Genomic DNA, 8,225 nt, shown 5'->3' on the forward strand with positions numbered 1-8,225 from the left:
CACAATTTCTTGAAATAGTTCCTTATTTCCTACTGATTTTAAAAATATGGTATAGTTATATTAAAAGTCATTTTGAAAATAAAAGTTTGTCTGAAATAGAACACTGATACTTGGCATATTAAAAAATCTTATATACATTGATTATCTGAAAATGTGAAATTACATAAGCAAAATAAATGTACTCATATCCCTTAAATAAATGTATTCATTAGATCCTTAGTAATATCTGACTCTAGTAGAATGGAACAGTATTTATAACTAGTCATGCATCTTGATAACTACAACCTGTATCCCAAAGAGGCCAGCAAACATAGCCATCATCCTGCCACTACTCCACAGGAGGAGTTAGTTATTCCTAACCCTTTGTGTCCAAGAGCCCTACGTACAGTCCTCTGAAGGAAAGCATTAGTTACATTGAGTATGGAAATATTTGGAAAAAGAGAGACCAGTTATTTACTAGTTGTCTTTAAGATTTATTTATGTATTAAAATAAGAAATCCTTTCACTCCATATGAATGTCACACACTGCTAGACAAAACCATAACTCTACATGTAAGTACAAAGTAGAAACTTCCCAAACTCATTCCAACTCTGACTGAATCTAAACTGGATTCAAATGCTGGTTCCACTACTTATTTGTGCAAGTAAGGTGGGTCATAAACAGGGAGGCCAAGTACCTGGATAGGAACATGGGAAAAACCAGGTCTTCCAAACATAAGATAAAATTTAAGTATTTATAATAATAGACAAAGCTTATTCATGGTTTACCATGCACCTGGTACTACTCTAAACACTTGACATACAGGTTAACTCTGTGAACCTCCGCAGCAGTCTTATCAGGGATAGACTACTGCTACTCTCAGGAAAACAAGAGGTTTATCATTGTCCAAGTCATAGCATGAGTAAGTGGCAGAGCAGGACTTTAGACTCAGGCTAAATCTAGATTCAGTCACACGTCTCAAATGAAACATTGGGTAGGTAGTGGGGGGGAAAGTCATCTTGAAGAAATAAGATTTTGATTAGACTAACAAGTATCATATAGCTTAGAATTGTTTTAGTTTTCAGCTTATCATGGATCTGCATAGAGAAAGCACCAAAATATCTTCTGTGTTGGGAATCTAGAGTTTTAAATCTGACCTTGGGCCACTCTTATGATGTGAGGCCCTGGGCAGTTTAAATCTCTAAGCCTCAGTTTCTTGTTGTATGGAAACAAGATGATAGGGATGTTCAGAAGGATAAAGTGAAAGTATTTGCACCGTACTGTTTAGTATAGTAGCATATTTTAAATACTGGACAAATGGTAACAATAATAGCTGCCATTTAATGTGTACTTGTGAGGACACCAGCAATGCTTGTACATACAGTCAAACCTTGGTTCATGAGCATAATTCATTCCAGAAACGTACTTGTAATCCAAAGCACTTGCATATCAAAGCAAATTTCCCCATAGGAAATAATGGAAATTCAGATGATTCATTCCACAACCCAAAAATATTCATATAAAATTATCATAATACTATAATATACAAGATAATAATGAAGATACAAAATATAAAGAAAAATAAACAAATTAACCTGCATTTGTTTTTGAAAACCTTCATGGCTGGTGTGAGGGAGACAAAAGAGAGGAGGATTATTGTATAGGGTGACTTTCCCTATCGCCAATGGATATTGACTACTGTACAATAATAATAAACCTTTGTCATATAATGTATTGAATGTAACTGACAATAAGGCAGCAGAGGAGAGGGTCTGTATCTGGAGGCAGCCTGACCTAGAATGAAGCAAAGCATTCCTAAGCTTACTGTTGAATGGAAAAGCAAAGGACTGTCCAGAGGTGCTTTGAAGTGATAAAAAATACACTGGTGCCAGTTGTGGGCATCTTACAATGTTCTGAAAAATCACTGATTTCTGCCGAACACTGTGGGCTGAGACAGAACATTGCAGTATGGGAGACCATCGCTCATAATCTCCCATCAAAAGAGAGAAGAACATTACCTCAGTTTTGATCATGTGACATTTGGTGTTACGTAATTTTCCTATTACAAGACATCCCTTATTTATCAAGTTAAAATTTATTAGAAATATTTGCTCATCTTGCGGTACACTCACAAAACATTTACTTGCAATCCAAGGTTTTATTGCAGATTATTTCATGTAACCATATGGAGGACAATAACTAAAGAAAAACACTACCAAGTTAATACAAGTTTGAATCCTTCTAATAGTACTCAACTGTTCCTTTCTTTTTCCTGATTTTGTTTTAATCGTTGGCAAGGCTTATTGCAAGACTTCTGATTATTACAAAAGCATTTAACTTAGTACACTTAAAAAAATCCTATATCCCTGACCCTTAAGAAAATAGAAGATATTACCATTTGCACATCAGCATGAAAGAATAGAAACTTTGTGCTAGGAAGTTAGAAAGCACAAGTGGGTAAATTAATTCTCTCAGAATGTTTATGTCTGGTTTTCTTATTGCCCAGTTTCAAAAGGAATCTGTGATTTAAGCATGAATATGTAGAAGTTCTGTTTTGAGTGATTTCTAGTTTACAATGAGATAAACATTTGATGAAATGTAATTTTCTGAAGCATAGTTGACGCTTTATTCCCAACTTGTAGGTATAAATTAATGTAACAAAAGGCAATAATTTTTTAAGTCTTGCATAAAATTGAAGTATCCAAACCTTGTTTCTTGTTGGAGTGCAATAAAGTCTATTTACTGTAATGAAAATAGTGCTCTCTCCTCCCCCAGCCGCATTTTTAGAGCTTTGAAATTGGAATTCACAAGTTAGCTTTTATTTTTAACAGTTGTTGAAAATACACATTTTAAAGTGCCAACACTCAGAAGCAATTCCCCTTTTCCTAGCAATTGGTTGTTGGTAAATAGTCACATGGCTTTGCCTTCCTCTTGATCTAGCATGATTTGGAAATATTGGATATTGGACAAAAGGAATTCCATAATTTTTAATGGGTGAGGTCACTGAGTGATAGGATCTAGAATATGCATGTATATGAGCCTCTGTTTGTGTGTGTGCATAGACATAGGCATTTTCATGAAAGAAGCTAATTTTTCATTCAGTGTATGAAGGAAGAAGATATAAAAGCAAAAGGCTTTCACTGTAAGCTTGTTGAGAATTCAGATGTAAATTATTTCATCTGACAGAAGTTCATAAAAATATAGATGGCATAGAACAAAAATCAGTCAAGAAAAAAATGGAATTAAATTAAGCACCACTGGTAGCACATTAAATTACATTAGGATTGACAAGAGGGTTTTCCTATGTATTAATAAAGTACTCTCCAGGTTTCTGTGACCTGGTGGATGTACTTGCACAATGACTGCAGCGCAGGCATGGGACTGTGACAGTGACGGTCCTTAATATTTGCATTAATGCCAAAGACTCTTAGGAGTTAATGAGAGAGAAATGTTAGGAGCAAATTCAAGGTTATTCTCACATATTTAAGGGGATATTTATGTACAAGGTTATTTATTTAGCATGGGATATTTTAACAACCACAAGACAAGAGTACAGGTGACCCTGATTGATTTTTTTTTTCACTTTCAGGTTTCTATTAGTCTTTCATTTTATTTGTATCACATTAGAGTTTCCATGAATACAGCATCTTCCCATGTAGAAAACTACACCATAGTTTTCTTTCTTAGCTTTTAAGTTTACTTATTTTTTTAAAAATAGAGGACTAGAGAGAGAGAGAACAAGCAGGGAAGTGAAGGAGAGAGAGGGGGGCAGAGGATCTGAAGCAGGCTCTGTACTGAGAGCAGAGAGCCCCACATGGGGCTGAAACTCGTGAAGTGTGAGATCATGACCTAAGCTGAAGACAATCAATTGAGCCACCTTCATGCCCCTATTTTCTTGTAAATGGGAAGTAAATGGGAACACATTTTTTTTTTCCCTTTCTGAGTTTCCATTAGGTGATGAAACTGTGGATAATGAGATTAAAAATGAACAAATACTGTAACTGTCCCTAAAGAATTTTAGGGGTACACAGATGTGCGAATATGCCTCATGTTGGACAGTTTCATTACAATTGTATTTTACATCAATTTAGTAGCCTGCTGAGTTTTCTCAAAGTTCAACATCTAGCAATGTATTCAGTTGTTTTTTCCTTTTAATTTTCTGATGGAATAAATCACATCAATCAATTTTCTGATAGTGGAAAATTCCTACATTCCCAGGGACACCTCATTAGTCATGACACCTGATTTTATTAATATACCACTGGGTTCAACTTGCTGATGGAATAGCTATTCAGAATTTTTCACTAGCAGCTATATGTGAAGTCATTCTATAGCTTCCCTTTTGTAGTACTCTAAAATTAAATTTAGGTTCCAAAGTTTGTAAACTTAAGTGTGGGGATGCTTTGAAAAATGTTTCTATGTTATAGAATGCTGTCAAAAGCATCTGTTCTTTGCAAGATGGACAGAGCTTAAGGGAATTCATCTAGACCCAGTATCTTTTTTTAATGCTAAAATAAGCCTTTTTAGACTTTAATCATATCTTTTGAAGAACCCTAAGATCTCACTGAAATGCCATTTTACACACTTTTGGTTGGCAAAAATTAACCCCAAATTTGAAATCACTGAGACCTCTTAGTCATTGGAAAACAACTTGACCTTATTTTGTAAGCTGAATATTCCATGACTTGGGCTCATCAGTTCCCAAAAGGAAATAACATATACCGAAGGGGAACCCTTGTGTGTGTGCGTTAGGAAACCTGGAAAAGAATGTTCATGGCAGCACTGTTTGTAATAGCAAAAACTGGAAACAATACAAAAACTCATTAATGGGCGAATGAATAGATAAGTTGTAGTACAGTCAGTTTTATTATATAAAACTGAAAGTGAACACATTGTACACCAATCTTAGTAATATTATGTTGAGTTCTAAAGCAAGTTATCAGAAGGTTCCCTTTTTCAAAAGTTCACAAGTCAAAACTAAACAATACTTAGGCATACCTATTTAAGTAATAAATCTATAATTAAAATAAAAGCACAAAATTCAGAATGGCAGTTATCTATGCAAGAAGGGTGATAACAAGAGATAAAGGAAAAATACAGAAATAAATGTAAGTAATTGGTAATAGTCTAGACCTTGGATTAGGTAGTAGCTTACGAGAGTTCATTTTATTGATTAAAAACAAATAAAATGATAAAATTAAACAAGGAGTCCATGACTGACAGTGATGTTTTATGAACCAAGTGTGAAGGTTAACCCATTGCTATATACTCAAGGTTTAATATGTATACGCTTATATTGTGTGAGTACATGTGTATGTGTTTCTCTTATTTCTTATAATAGTACTGCCTCCATATAAGTCCCTTAGTATTGGTCTTCTTTTTTTTTTTTCAGTGACGTTGTCTCATTAAATACCTTTCAATCATTCCTTGCCTACTTCTATCAGAGTGTGTGGGAAACTCCAACACCTGTCTAAATCAGCTGTTGAGGACTCTTGGAAAGAGAAAGATAATGCAAGCCTACCATGCACACAGGTGAAACATATTAGGAGACAACTTTTATTCTTAAAGGCAAACAGGGCTCAACAAGTTAACTCTCCTCTATGGTTATTGGCTTAGCAAGAATTGCAATGTCTTTGCTACTATATATGAAAAGCAAGCGAGACATTATCCCTTAGAACCATCAAGGTGACTCATACTGCTCAGAAGAATATCTTCCCAAAGCACTTGTGGAATCTGTTCTATGCCAGAGTCCCAAAAGAAAGGCCAGCTTTCTACAAGTATATCTTTAGGTGACTATGCAGCATCCTAAGGTAGCTTTAATTTTTTTAGGGTTGGTTGAAGGCAATGGTTCTAAACTTTAGGTGAGTGATAGAATCACCTCGGAATGTTTTAAAAAAATTCTGATATACAGTCCTAACTCAGGCTGAATGGAATCGGAATTTCTGGGAGTGGAATCCAAGTATCAGTGTCTTTTAGATTTCCTCAAGTGATTCTAATGTTGGGCCTACATTAATAACACTGCTTTATCATTTAAAAAACAATTTTAGAGGTAGAGAGAGCAGAAGAGGGGCAGAGAGAGAGGGAGAGAGAGAATCTTAAGCAGGCTCCATACTCAATGTGGAGCCTGATGTGGGGCTCTGTCTCACAACCCTGAGATCATGATCTGAGCCAAAATAAGAGTCAGACACTTAACCAAACTGAGCATCCCAGGCACCCCAGTACCACATCTTTAAGTGTAAGAGCAGGGGATAAGTTGATTTAAAAATATCATCAGATCTCTGTACTTCCCTCCCCCAAACCACACTACTTCTCTCCCCCAATTCTGAGCAGAGGATGATTCTATGATCATAGATGTCCTAGAGAGAAAAAAGGGAAGGAAAAAAGAGAGAGATGATCAAAACTGATAAAGAACAAAAAAAATGATTTCTTGCTAGAACAGGATTTTTATTAAAACCATCTTGCTGTCAGTACAGTGCCAGTCCTGGTAGTTAATTTCTGACTGGAAGAATTTTAGTTCTTAGTGTGGGCTTCCATTGGTTTCACATTGGTTTTTTTCATCTGATAGCCTTATCAGCAGAAATTACCACTTGGTAACTCAGGGAATCTGACCAAGATGAATAATGGATAAGTTCATATAAAGCCTCCTGTCTTCTTTCATTATTTTATTTTTCTTTCTTCTCTCTTCCCTTCACTACCCCAGATCTGTTAGAGTTTAACTCATGATGAAACAGACACTCAGAAGCTAGAGTTTACTTCTTAATTGCAAAAAAAGTCATGAAAATTCTCCTCTTTGGGGACAAAATTCAAGTAATATGCCATTCATTGAATTGTATTAATACCAGCTACCATTTAGTGGTGCTTACTGTGCAACAGGCACTAGGTTAGCATGTTATCTATATTGTCTTTCATAACTTTATATATAGCTCTGTGAAGTCAGTAGTAGTTTCTCCATCAGTGGTGCTCAAAAGCAAACCACTGGTAATGGATAGACTATGTAAGAGTTGAGAATTTTTTTAATGTTTATTTTTGAGAGAAAGAGAGACAGAGACAGAGAGAGCAGGGGTGGCGGGTAGAGAGAGAGAGGGAGACAGAGAAGCAGGCCCCAGGCTCCAAGCTATCAGCACAGAGCCCAACACAGGGCTCAAACTCACAGACCATGAGATCATGACCTGAGCCAAAATCAGACACTTAACCGACTAAGCCACCAAGGCACCCTTAGACTATGTAAAATTTGGATCCAGGTTATCTTAACCCAATTCCATTACTTAAAATAATTAAACACTTAACTCCTTTTACTCTGTAGGTAGAATTAGAAACTTCTAATGGAAGCGACCTTAAAGATTTTCTTATCTCACCTAATGTATAACTACTCTGTATTTCCTAGCTCTTCTTGAACCCACCAAGTGATGGGAATCTCACTTCATCCTGAGGTAGTTTTTTTCCATTTTCAGAAAGTTCTACAGAGAATCACAGTGATTCATTACTGAACTACTGTGGACAAGAGCTGGTTCTTCTCACAGATGTCTAATGTAATCATTTAATTTCTTGTAGAGAAGAGGTATAATAGCTAAGCCTCATATGTAAAATGAGCATAATAGTCACAATAATGTATCTGACATTAAAATGGTGGTAAGGAGGGACGCCTGGGTGGCTAATTCGGTTGAGCATCCAACTTCAGCTCAGGTCATGATCTCACGGTTCAGTTCATGGGTTCGAGCCCCGCGTCGGGCTCTGTGCTGACAGCTATCTCAGAGCCTGGAGCCTGTCTTCAGATTCTGTGTCTCCCTCTCTCTCTGACCCTCCCCTGCTCATTCTGTCTCTCTCTCTCAAAAATAAATTAAAAAAAAAAAAACATTAAAAAAATAAAATGGTGGTAAGGGTTAAAAGAGGTGATATATAGGTAAAATGCCTGGTACTTATAAACTTATATATTAGGTAGTATGTTATATATAAGTTATAAGCATATAACTTATAAAACAGTTTTATCCCATCAAAACTCAAGTACTTCTTAGTGCTTTGGGGATTTCCCTCACCACTTCTTTCTAAAACCATAAAAAGAAAATTTCAGGGACATCTTGGAGGCTGAATCGGTTGAGCATCTGACTCTTGATTTTGGCTCAGGTCATGATCCCAGGGTCGTGGGATCGAGGCCTGTGTTGGGCTCTGTGCTAAGCATGGAGCCTGCTTAAGATTCTCTCTCCCTCTCTCTCTTCTTCCCCCTCCCTCTCTCAAATAAAAAAAAAAA

The sequence above is a fragment of the Crocuta crocuta genome, unplaced genomic scaffold (genome assembly GCF_008692635.1).
Source record: "Crocuta crocuta isolate KB4526 unplaced genomic scaffold, BGI_CrCroc_1.0 scaffold160, whole genome shotgun sequence".
Classification (NCBI taxonomy): Eukaryota; Metazoa; Chordata; class Mammalia; order Carnivora; family Hyaenidae; genus Crocuta; species Crocuta crocuta.